The sequence below is a fragment of the Haliaeetus albicilla genome, chromosome W, assembly GCF_947461875.1.
Source record: "Haliaeetus albicilla chromosome W, bHalAlb1.1, whole genome shotgun sequence".
NCBI lineage: Eukaryota > Metazoa > Chordata > Aves > Accipitriformes > Accipitridae > Haliaeetus > Haliaeetus albicilla.
The window spans coordinates 21,881,499-21,894,985 of record NC_091515.1 but is presented as its reverse complement, the minus strand read 5'-3'; the positions used below and the strand labels follow the sequence as shown (position 1 = coordinate 21,894,985).

At 46.7% G+C, this 13,487-nt stretch overlaps 1 long non-coding RNA gene across 1 annotated transcript in view; it reads left to right on the top strand.

The window, feature by feature from the left end:
- Positions 1 to 9,992, top strand: part of LOC138683454 (uncharacterized) — a 177,728-nt gene extending 167,736 nt beyond the window's left edge. Inside the window, exons 2-3 of the long non-coding RNA XR_011322981.1 lie at positions 7,088 to 7,161; positions 9,939 to 9,992. This is a non-coding gene — a long non-coding RNA (uncharacterized lncRNA). The remainder of the gene's footprint in view (positions 1 to 7,087; positions 7,162 to 9,938) is intronic.
- The last annotated feature ends 3,495 nt before the right edge of the window (positions 9,993 to 13,487 follow it).

The following is a 13,487-nucleotide window of genomic DNA, read 5'->3' as shown; positions in this document are numbered from 1 at the left end:
ATATTTTGTCTTCATCTGGAGGCGATTCACTGGAATCCTACAAGACCGATTGCTTGCTTTCAGTGCTGGTTTTAGTGTTTGATACCTGGGTTTTGCTTTTGTTCACTTTTTTTTTTCTGACCTTCATTTTTCCAGTGTTAGTGCATGTATTATCACAGTGCTTTTCTAATACTGTTGCTTGGCTTGTGTACTTTTTTTTTTAAAAATATATTGGCTCACTCCAGCCTAGCATGTTGTCATGGTTTAAGCCCAGCCGGTAACAAAGCACCACGCAGCCGCTCACTCACTCCCCCCTGTGGTGGGTTGACCCTGGCTGGATGCCAGGTGCCCACCAAAGCCGTTCTATCACTCCCCCTCCTCAGCTGGACAGGGGAGAGAAAAAATATAACAAAGAGCTTGTGGGTCGAGATAAGGACAGGAGAGATCACTCACCAATTACTGTCATGGGCAAAACAGACTCAGCTTGGGGAAAATTAACACAATTTATTACAAATCAACCAGAGTAAGGTAATGAGAAATAAAACCAAATCTCAGAACACCTTCCCTCCACCCCTCCCTTCTTCCCAGGCACAACTTCATTCCCGGATTCTCTACCAACCCCCCCCCAGCGGTGCAGGGGGACAGGGAATGGGGTTTACGGTCAGTTCATCACATGTTATTTTCTGCTGCTTCATCCTCCTCAGGGGCAGGTCTCATCACACTCTTCCCCTGCTCCAGCGTGGGGTCCCTCCCACGGGAGACAGTCCTCCACAAACTTCTCCAACCTGGGTCCTTCCCACGGGCTGCAGCCCTTCACAAACTGCTCCAGCATGGGTCCCTTCCATGGCGTGCAGTCCTTGAGGAGCACACTGCTCCAGCGTGGGTCCCCCATGCGGTCACAAGTCCTGCCAGAAAACCTGCTCCATGGGGTCCTCTCTTCACAGATCCACAGGTCCTGCCAGGAGCCTGCTCCAGCGCAGGCTTCCCACGGGGTCACAGCCTCCTTTGGGCACCCACCTGCTCCGGCGTGGGGTCCTCCATGGGCTGCAGGTGGATATCTGCTCCGGCGTGGGGTCCTCCATGGGCTGCAGGTGGATATCTGCTCCGCCATGGACCTCCATGGGCTGCAGGGGGACAGCCTGCCTCACCATGGTCTTCACCACGGGCTGCAGGGGAATCTCTGCTCTGGTGCCTGGAGCATCTCCTCCCCCTCCTTCTTCACTGACCTTGGTGTCTGCAGGGTTGTTTCTCTTACATGTTCTCACTCCTCTCTCTGGCTGCCATTTCTGTCTGTCCCAGCAACTTTTTTCCTTCTTAAAAATGTTATCACAGAGGCGTTACCACTATTGCTGATTGGCTCAGCCTTGGCCGGCGGCGGGTCCGTCTTAGAGCCGGCTGGCATTGGCTCTCTCAGACACAGGGGAAGCTTCCAGCAGCTTCTTACAGAAGCCACCCCTGTAACCCCCCCTGCTACCAAAACCTTGCCACACAAAGCCAATACACCACCCCGGCCACGGTGGGATGAGGAGAAAATATAAAGGCAGGCTCGTGGGTCAAGACAAGGACTGGGAGGGATCACTCCCCACTTATCATCACAGGCAAGACAGGCTCTACTCGGGGAAGAAACAAAATCAATTTAATTTACTTAAATTTATCAATTTAATTTAATTAGCCAATACCAATAGTGCCCAAAGAAACACATAGTTCACCATACAACCAGCTCCTCAGCAGCCAGCCCAGTGGAACATGTTCATGTTGCATTATCTGTGCCACTGTCTCCAAACCCAAGCACTAAATTTGCAGCAGCAAGTTTACGGAGAGCAATACTGAATATCCACATCAGTGATAAAGTGAGAAGCATCAGTCTCCTCCCGAGAGAGAGCTGGCAGCTGCCCAGGGTGGTACAGCTGAAGACCTTGACTTCAAACAACTCCGTATCAAGGCTTCTGGGTTTCCCTGCCAGCTCAGTTGGTACTAGTGCAAGCACCCTGACCTGGCCTGGTCATGATTAAACCCCAGCAGGCTCTGAGGTGCTCCTCAAGCCCTGCATCAGCATTTGTCAGCACTCTTAGAACTGCCAAAGCTCTTTTTCTGTCAAGGCTAGTGATCATCAGCTTTCTGCCGCTGCAGCTGGTGCGCCATCAGTGTCTGCCTTCAATGCAGATGTGGTCCTCTTCTGCCAAATGCAGGGATTCCTATGGTACCTGATCCAAGGTCCAGCATGCTGCCCTCCACCCATATGGCCAACTTAGAGTAAGGACTATAACCCCAATAGGAGGTAGATGTGGATCAGTTTAACCTCCGTCTTAGATTTCATCCCAAATTCTGACTACTGCAAATCAAGATAAGTGATCGGGGTTTTGTATTCCTTCCAAAGTTACTCCTAACATTAATCATGATTTGATCTAGGCAGTCTTGTGCATTCACATGGATCCTCACAGGTTAAACTACAGGAAAATTAGTTCCCGATCTGCCTTTTCTGTACCATTTATTGTTTTCTATACATTTTACTGCATCTGATTCAACTCCTTTCCCAAACTTTTCAGTCTCTATTCATCTTACTTTTCATTGCCCTTAATCATTACTGTTGTTTTCTCTGAAATAGTCTTTTTTTCATGAGGTGATCAATACTGGAAATGATGCTGACCTACTTGATTTGTGTAAATAGACACATTTAAGATTTGTTTCATTGAACAAACTGGAGAGATGAACAAGATGCCTTGTGCAGCTGCAAAGCTGGTTCAGGAATGGGATTTTGCTGCTCCAAGTGGTGAGGAGTCCTGCCGATGCCTGACAGACTGCGGCTGTCATGGCCAGGGCAGGAAGAAGGGACGAAGTTGAGCAGGGGGCCTGACTTACTTCCTTGGGTGCAGTGGTGGAGGTGGCAGATGTCCTGCTTCCCCCTGCCCCCTTTAGTGCATTAGGTCTGACATTTTCTTAATAAGTACTGTCTCATTATTTGTATCTCAAACGGACACAAGCAAAGGTGTCAAGTTCAACAGGTACAAAAACTACTACCAGGAGAATTTGAAAGCATAAAATCTGTAAAGCTAATGAAAATACTATTTCTTAAATAAATAACTGTAAACTAGTGAAGTAGTTATTCTCTAAAATCTTCCAGGTTTATCTTGAGATTTTAACAAAAATTAAGTTATGTGAAATTGTCGTGTTTTTTCAGGCACTAACACAATCAATAAGGCAAAATTATGAAAGGAAAAAGTGTGTTATATTATTTCCCTGGTGGACAAAACTGCAAAGAGAACTTGGAACAACAATGTCGTGGTTTAACCACGCAGCCGCTCACTCACTCCCCCCCATCCAGAGGGATGGGGGAGAAAATTGGGAAAAAGAAGTAAAACTCGTGGGTTGAGATAAGAACGGTTTAATAGAACAGAAAAGAAGAAACTAATAATGATAATGATAACACTAATAAAATGCCAACAGTAGTAATAAAAGGATTGGAACGTACAAATGATGCGCAGGGCAATTGCTCACCACCCGCCGACCAACACCCAGCCAGTCCCCGAGCGGCGATTCCCTGCCCCCACTTCCCAGTTCCTAAACTAGATGGGACGTCACATGGTATGGAATACACTGTTGGCCAGTTTGGGTCAGGTGCCCTGGCTGGGCATGAGAAGCTGAAAAATCCTTGACTATAGTCTAAACACTACTGAGCAACAACTGAAAACATCAGTGTTATCAACATTCTTCTCATACTGAACTCAAAACATAGCACTGTACCAGCTACTAGGAAGACAGTTAACTCTATCCCAGCTGAAACCAGGACAAACAACTAGCTTGAAATTACATTTTCCATCTCTCTCCCACCAGTGAGCCAACTCTGATTACCATTGTGTGCAGGTACTCTGTTGTGGATGTTAAAATTAACATTTTTAAAACTCAACGATTATTTTCAAGAAAACCAACCTGCAAAATTAGAAATCACATGTATTGGGTCTGGCTGAGATGGAGTTAATTCTCCCCATAGCAGCCCTCATAGCACTGTGCTCTGCATTGATAGCTAAAAAGGTGTTGATAACACACCAGTGTTTTGGCTACTGCTGAGCAGTGCTGGCACAGCATCAAGGCTGTCTTTCCAACATTTTCACCCCCCTCAATGGCAGGCTGGGGCAGGGCAAGATCTTGGGAGGGGACACAGCCAGGACAGTTGACCTAAACTAACCAAACAGATATTCCATACCATATGACGTCAGCTCAGATATAAAAGCTAAGTAAAGGGAGATGGAAGGGGGGCATTTTGTCTTCTGGAGCAACCACTACGCGTACTGAAGCCCTGCTTCCCAGGAAGTGGCCAGACATCGCCTGCTGATGGGAAGTAGAGAATAACATCATTTGTTTTCCTTTGCTTTTGCACGTGTGAACTTTGCTTTCACTTTATTAAACTGTCCTTATCTCGACCCATGAGCCCTTTGTTATATTTTCTCTCCCCTGTCCAGCTGAGGAGGGGGAGTGATAGAGCGGCTTTGGTGGGCACCTGGCACCCAGCCAGGGTCAACCCACCACATCACCCTAAAATAGATTTTTAAAGGGTTTGAAGAAACCAACTTCTTAGGCCCTCAGTAACAATCTACAGTGCCAAGTAGAAGAGCTGGATTGATTGAGCTTTGTTTCTTGTTCAGACTAACAGAGGCAAGGATTTCAAAATAAGAATAGCACATATTGACTTGTGGCATTTTAGCTGCACAAAACATGTATCTGAATGCTTTGCTTGGTCGGGAATTTCTACCATCTTCATTGGGAATTAAAATTTCAGAGTCAAAGTGAATGTTATTCTGATCCTATTGAGACTGATAACCTATAATTCAGTGAAAATGTTTATTATTTAATGTGTTCCTAGGGATTTGTAATTTGGGAGTAAAACTGAAAGCCAAACTAAAGCCAAATGGCTATAGATCTCTACATATGGGATATCCCATTATTTTCATTTGGAGTTAGGCATCTTAAGACCCCTGAGAATCTATACTGAAAGAGATGTTTGAAAGCACTGTGATTTATTTTTCTGCTCAGGTGCAGAAGCTTTAATATAATAAAAAATTTGGGAATATTTTGGGGAAAAGGTAAGGAGTTTGGGCTATCTTGAATTAAGAAAAAGTGAACGAGTAGAGGCTCTGAAACCAAAACTAATAAAAGTATGTATAACCCCTGGGTAACTTTTCCTTGAAGCCCTGTCGTGGTTTAACCCCAGCCAGCAACTAAGCACCACGCAGCCACTCACTCACTCCCCCCCATCCAGTGGGATGGGGGAGAAAATCGGGAAAAAGAAGTAAAACTCGTGGGTTGAGATAAGAACGGTTTAATAGAACAGAAAAGACGAAACTAATAATGATAATGATAACACTAATAAAATGCCAACAGTAGTAATAAAAGGATTGGAATGTACAAATGATGCACAGGGCAATTGCTCACCACCCGCCGACCGACACCCAGCCAGTCCCCGAGCGGCGATTCCCCGCCCCCCACTTCCCAGTTCCTAAACTAGATGGGACGTCACATGGTATGGAATACCCTGTTGGCCAGTTTGGGTCAGGTGCCCTGGCTGTGTCCTGTGCCAACTTCTTGTGCCCCTCCAGCTTTCTTGCTGGCTGGGCACAAGAAACTGAAAAATCCTTGACTTGAGTCTAAACACTACTGAGCAACTGTTGAGGATTTCTTGGCTGGGCAAAGGCATGTGAGCAATCCAGCCTTTAGCTGGGAACGAAGCATAAGTTTACAAAATACTGGAGCAGACAAGGACGCTGTGTCCTTGTACGCTGGGAAAAAGGAAGATAAGAAGAGCCTGACAAACAACACCTGGATGCTGAAGAATGAGATAAGTAACTGCTGGACACCTCGTGAAGAAGCTTGCACAGCCAATAGAGAATAAGATAGTGTCGCGTGAAACGGGGTATTGTACCAATTAGAGTATTGTATAAGGCGTGTGGACAAGTCAGTCTTGTATAAATGTCAAAACGTCTGAACAGTAAACGAGCAAGATGTTAACTCATATTGAGTGTGATTCTTGACTACGGCCGTTCTTCCCGACATTTGGTGCCCGAACAGGGACCCTCAAATCTGTTATAACTGGGCTGAGAACAGACAGAGGGCTTCTCAAATCTGCTCACAAGACTCGGCGGAGCAGACGGAGACGGGAGGGCGGAGCAGGAGGCATCTGCGAGAATTTGGGCAGAGAGCTGGATTCCAAACTGCGTGCACCGGTTTGGACCTGCACCGGTAAGACCGCTTTTATTTACTATGGATCGTGAAGCGGCACTCACACTGTTAATTCTCACAAAGCGAGAGGCCAGTGTGAGCACAGGGAAGCTCCAAGAGCTCTGTCATTGGGGAAAAGAGAGAGGATGTTTTAAGACTCCTGAGACTATGTTCAGTGCCACAGAGTGGCGTGAACTGGGAGATAAGTTGTGGGACGAGACGATTAAGGGGAGTCGTACTGCAAAAGCTTTCGGACAGACTTGGTGAGAAGTAATGAATCACCTTCTACAAATGATAGCAGAAAAAAAAATGGCCAAGGCTTCCTCCGCAATGTTGGGCACTGAGACTACTACTCCTGAGTCCACACGTATTTTCGACTCGGAAACCACGAAAACCGCTAGAGGGGTTGTTGCCCCTATGAAAGCGTCAGCTACTGAGCTTTTAAATAATTCACCTGGCAACCCAGAAACAGGACAGTGCGATCCTAAACAAGGGAGTGCCGACTGCCACCCGAGGGAATCTCAGCCCCGGTCAGTATCGGTAATAGACACTGAGCCTTCCTCCTCTGAGGACGAGGGAAGCCCGGGAGACGATCAAGAACCGCCGCATTCCCCCCCTCCCGCCTCCCCTCCCTCCTTCCCCCCCTTTCCGCCCCCCCCTCCGCCGCCTTGCAGCGGCGCGTGTCAGCCGGCCATGGAATGGCCGCCGCCAGGCGCGGCCGCCGCCGGCCCCCGGGCAGAACCATCCGCGCCCCCGCCACCGTCCTTTAATCCATCCCGCCTCTCGGAACCAGAGACGGTGAAACCAACTGCGCGAGCCGCCTGCAGTAGCCGCTGCGGACGAGAGGGAGAGGCATTGCAGAAAAAAAAAAAAAAAAAAAAAAAAAAAAGACGGGAAGGTCACTGAGAAATTAAAGAATGCTGTGAGTCAGTACGGAATCCACTTATTGATAGAGCCAGTAAGAAACCCTCGGTCAAGTGTTTTAATTGTGGTAAACTTGGACACATCAAGAGCCAATGTAGAGTTTCTGCTAACAAAAAGATGGTGCAACAGTTGTAAGAAAGATAACCATACCACCAAGAATGCAGGAAGAAGGGAAACTTTACACCGAGCGCGAAGCAAGGGGCTCGGGCTGCCAGCCCTCGGGCAGCCTCACAACCATCAGATCTGCCACTGCAGGAAGCTCCGGAGTGGACGTGGAAACCGCAGTACACATTCAACATAAAGGGACCATTAGGGATTGGGCTTAGTGCATTTGTGATGGGACGATCTTCAACAGCTCTAAAAGGAATTTTGGTAGTCCCAGGTCTTATTGATGCAGATTATTGTGGGACTGTGAAAATTATGATTCATGTTTTAATCCCTCCTGTTTCTATTCCTAAAGGTACCAGAATAGCACAATTAGTTCCATTCAGGTCGTGTGTTCCGAACCCAGGTGAAGTACAACGTGGAGATGGTGGATTCGGCTCCACAGGGAAACCACAGGTATACCTTGCCATGGACATAACAAGAGGTAAACCAGAAAAGGTAGTGCAATTGGAAGGGCCTGATGGAGTTATCGTCAAGAAACTGATGACAATCGATACAGGAGCTGATGTTACGATTATTTCACGATGCATTTGGCCTCCATCATGGCCATTGATCAATCCAAATTTTGGCATTGCAGGGATAGGGGGCACACAAGCCACCTTAGTAAGTCAGCTACCGATTACATTTGTGTTCCCTGATGGTGAACACGTTACGACGTGTCCGTATGTCATGACTACCCCAACTGAATTGCTTGGCCTCATAGGCCGTGATTTATTGAGCCAAATGAAGGCAATGTTAGTGACCCATCCTTTTTAGGAGCGGTCACTGAGGGGCAGCCAATCCTGAAAATTAGCTGGAAAACAGATGAGCCTGTTTGGATTGATCAGTAGCTGCTAAATTCTGAAAGGCTGCTAAAAATACAAGAGTTAGTTAAGGACCAATTGAGAGCGGGACATGTTGTTCCTTCTACTAGTCCATGGAATACACCAATATTTACCATTCCCAAGAAAAGTGGGAAATGGAGACTGTTACATGATCTCAGAGCTGTGAATGCAGTGATGCACAGTATGGGAGACCTGCAGCTGGGTTTGCCGTTTCCAGTTATGCTTCCAGAAGAATGGGATTTGTTAATTATAGATCTAAAGGATTGTTTTTTCACCATTCCCTTGCACCCAGATGACGCTGAACAGTTCGCCTTTTTGGTACCATCGATTAACAAGGCAGAGCCCTATAAGAGATACCATTGGGTCGTGTTACCGCAATGAATGCGCAATTCCCCCACGATGTGTCAGGTGTATGTGGCCTGGGCATTAGAGCCTGTAAGAAAGCAGTTTCCTCAGTTAATTATTTATCATTATATGGATGACATTTTGATAGCGGGAAGGAACTTGCCACAGGATGAAATTTTAACTCAATTGCAGGACATCTTAAGCCATCGCGGAGTAATAATTGCTCCTGAAAAGGTGTAAAAGGCAGCACCTTGGAAGTATTTGAGGTGGCACATAGATGCTAGCAATGTTAAACCTCAGAAGGTTCAAATAACATCAGAAATTTTAATGGTACATGATGTCCAGAAGCTTGTGGGAGATATCCAGTGGGTGAGGAATCTTTGCGGTATCACTAATGACGATATGGACCCTCTGGTAGAACTCTTTGGTAGGACTGCACGTGCAGATGAGAAACGGGAAATGACAGAGCTGACCAATTGGTTGCAGCGGCATGGGAGCCTCCTCCAGGGAATCGTTTTCAACAAACACGGCAATCACATGCGTTCTTGCACCAACCCGCTAGGATGTTAGCAAAGCAATTTGACTTACCACTCACTGATGCCCAAGGTATCGTTAAAGCATGCCCCGACTGTCAAAAGGAAGGGCTGGGCTTGGGCTGTGGGGTTAACCCACGAGGTCTTTTGCCATTGCAGTTGTGGCAAATGGATGTCACCCATGTCATGTGGTTTGGTGCAAAGCGTTATGTGCATGTGTGTATTGATACCTATCCTGCTGCCATGTGGGCTACGGCACAAACTGGAGAAAAGGCCTTACATGTTGAATGACATCTTCACGCTTCTTTTGCAGTGCTGGGTGTGCCTAAAGAAATTAAGACGGACAACAGCCCGGCCTATGGTTCTACACGATTTGCTCGATTTTGTAATTTGTGGGGAATTCATCATGGTACGGCCATTCCACATCTTCCCACAGGACAAGATATTGTCGAATGGGCCAACCAAACCCTAAAGAAGCATGCTGCAAAAACAAAAAGGGGGAACCCAGGGCTTACTCCCAGAGGAACGATTGGCCAAAGCCTTATTTGTGCTAAATTATCTTAGATTGACAGGTGATCACAAAGACCCACGAATGGTAGTGCATCATGCTCTTTTACAGGCAGAAAGGACACAACAAAGTACAGGAATCATGGTAATGTATAAGGACCCAGAATTCGGGAAATGGTGCGGACCAGCAGAAGTAAAACTTACTGGGAGAGGGTATATGTGTCTGCTTACAGATCGAGGCCTTCGCTGGATCCCGGCTAAGTGGGTCAAGCCATGGCTTCGCACTGATGCTGGGTCCGGAATTGTCCCAATGGCAACTGGCACAGCACCGGCGGGTGCTGGAGCCACTGATCCGACAGATTCTGACTAATAGAGTATTACACTTTAGAGGACTAGCAGACATTGAGTCCTTCAGAGAGGTTTTTAGAACAGCGTGCCTTATTGTATGTAGAACTTGCTTTAGGTAAAAAGTGTGTTAAGCATAATTTGGTTAAACATAGTGTGATTATGGGAAGATAGTGTGGGGTAAACGTAAAAGTTAGTTAAAGCCAAAATTAGGGGTAAGGTCTATTTCCATTAATAACCTGGGAATGAGGTTGATTGTGTTTCCACAGATACAGGCCCACGACGGACTCCTGTTGAATTTGCATGACCATCATCATCTGGAGCATCATAGATGGTGTGGCAATATGAATACCATCTCAGTCGAAAACTAATGTATAGGTCACCTTGGCTAACATGACAGGTCAAGATTCTCTGTGCACCGCAACCGCATCATAAAGCCCACGAACCAATAGACAAGATGGCTATGACTCGTGCACCGCACCTGGCCAGTGAGCGCATGCGTCATAGATTGCAACCGAGGCAGACTTTTGGCACCCGCTGGCCATGTGTGCTAAAACCCGTTCCTCTGCAAATGTATAGATACCGGGATTTTCCGAAGAGCATCGGGCTGGTGTACGGTGAGGCCATGGTTGCCTCTGTGGGGACGCCCACGGAAAGCTGGCACCTACCGATTGCTGGGCTGAGTTCGCAGAGCAAGATGACACAAGAATGTATGGATGGTTCCTCTTCCTCATAGTCCTCATGGTTCGGGTCATTAGGGGTAATGGGTTGGCTCAAAGAATTATGGGCATTGCTGTAGTTATTGTGATTTTAGCTATTGTAATAATTTTACTTTGTTCAGCTTGTTAAGGAAAAATGGCATCCCAAGTTATTAAGCAAGCCTGGATTGCTCAAAAACAAGAAGGGGGAATTGTTGAGGATTTCTTGGCTGGGCAAAGGCATGTGAGCAATCCAGCCTTTAGCTGGGAACGAAGCATAAGTTTACAAAATACTGGAGCAGACAAGGACGCTGTGTCCTTGTACGCTGGGAAAAAGGAAGATAAGAAGAGCCTGACAAACAACACCTGGATGCTGAAGAATGAGATAAGTAACTGCTGGACACCTCGTGAAGAAGCTTGCACAGCCAATAGAGAATAAGATAGTGTCGCGTGAAACGGGGTATTGTACCAATTAGAGTATTGTATAAGGCGTGTGGACAAGTCAGTCTTGTATAAATGTCAAAACGTCTGAACAGTAAACGAGCAAGATGTTAACTCATATTGAGTGTGATTCTTGACTATGGCCGTTCTTCCTGACAAGCAACAACTGAAAACATCAGTGTTATCAACATTCTTCACATACTGAACTCAAAACATAGCACTGTACCAGCTACTAGGAAGACAGTTAACTCTATCCCAGCTGAAACCAGGACAGTATCCACCCCTTATTCTATACCATTGACGCCATGCTCAGTTCCTATACCTTTAGTTACATCCTGATCAATCATCATCACCTTTCCATCCCTTTGAGACATATGAACAATGAGATATATATATATATATATATGTATACACACACAGAGATATCATTCCTTTAGTTCATGGGTTATGTTCATAAAACGTTTGTTGAGTTCATTTAGTTTCCGACTCTGGGCTCCATCTGTCATACCAGTCTGTCTGGGCAGGAGGGATGGTGCAAAGTCCTCTCAGTCGGTAGAGCAGAATTGGGCTTCAGTGCGGTGTGACGAGCAGGTGACATTGGACGCAGCAGGAGGATGGTGTGCACCGTTGGATTGTTGCATGCTGGAGTCAGTTCTGGTTCCATCACTACTGCGCTTTGCTCAGTTTTATCACAGTTCTTTCTTGCTTGATCTAAATGAATCTTACTGTAATAACATTGATATAGCATATAACAATTATAGTAATGATAACATACAGTAGCAGGGTTATATAGCAACTAACATCATACAGTTTACTTCTGGCTATTTTCACCTAAAATCAAATCCCCTTGAGGCACACATCGGACTTCCCCATCTTTTCGCATCACCCACCAAGTGCACCCAGGCCCTTGAGCAAAAGCAATCCCACGAATAGGTTTACCTTTGCCTGAGGCAGGAGTAACCCAGACTGTCTTCCCTAACATATTTTTCATGTGCACTACAGGGACTTTATCCCCTTCTACAGTATGTAAAAATTCTGACTGGGCAGGGCCACTCCTACTGGCAGATCCTCTGGTGTTGACTAACCAGGTGGCTTTTGCTAAATGTGTATCCCAATGTTTGAAAGCTCCACCCCCCATTGCTTTCAATGTAGCTTTTAACAGTCCATTGTATCGCTCAATTTTCCCAGAGGCTGGTGCATGATAGGGGATATGATACACCCACTCAATGCCATGCTCTTTGGCCCAGCTGTCCATGAGGTTGTTTCGGAAATGAGTCCCGTTGTCTGACTCTATTCTTTCTGGGGTGTCATGTCACCACAAGACCTGCTTCTCAAGGCCCAGGATAGTGTTCCGGGCAGTGGCATGGGGTACAGAATATGTTTCCAGCCATCCGGTGGTTGCTTCCACCATTGTAAGCACATAGCGCTTGCCTTGGCGAGTTTGTGGGAGTGTGATATAGTCAATCTGCCAGGCTTCCCCATATTTATATTTCAGCCATCGCCCTCCATACCACAGGGGCTTTAACCGCTTGGCTTGCTTAATTGCAGCACATGTTTCACATTCATGGATAACCTGCGCGATAGTGTCCATGGTCAGGTCCACCCCTCGATCTCAAGCCCATCTATATGTTGCATCTCTTCCCTGATGGCCTGAAGTATCATGGGCCCACCGAGCCATAAATAGCTCACCCTTATGTTGCCAGTCCAGGTCCACCTCAGCCACTTCAATCTTGGCAGCCTGATCCACCTGTTGGTTGTTTTGATGTTCTTCAGTGGCCCGACCCTTGGGTACGTGAGCATCTACATGACGTACTTTTACAACCAGATTCTCTAGCCGGGACGCAATATCTTGCCACAGTGTGGCAGCCCAAATGGGTTTACCTCTGCGCTGCCAGTTGCTCTGCTTCCATTGCTGTGACCACCCCCACAGGGCATTTGCCACCATCCATGAGTCAGTATAGAGATAGAGCACTGGCCACTTTTCTCTTTCAGCAATATCTAATGCTAGCTGGATGGCTTTCACCTCTGCAAACTGACTCGATTCACCTTCTCCTTCAGCAGTTTCTGCAACTTGTTGTGTAGGACTCCATACAGCAGCTTTCCACCTTCGATGCTTTCCCACAATGCGACAGGATCCGTCAGTGAACAGGGCATATTGCCTCTCATTTTCTGGCAGTTTATTATACAGTGGGGCTTCTTCAGCATGTGCCACCTCCTCCTCTGGCGACATTCCAAAATCTTTGCCTTCTGGCCAGTCCGTGATCACTTCTAAAATTCCTGGGCGACTGGGGTTTCCTATGCGAGCCCGTTGTGTGATCAGTGAGACCCACTTACTCCACGTGGCATCAGTCACGTGATGTGTAGAAGAGACCCTCCCTTTGAACATCCAGCCCAGCACTGGCAGTCGGGGTGCTAAGAGGAGCTGTGTTTCAGTACCAACCACTTCTGAGGCGGCTCGAACTCCTTCATATGCTGCCAATATCTCTTTTTCAGTTGGACTATAGCGAGCCTCGGAT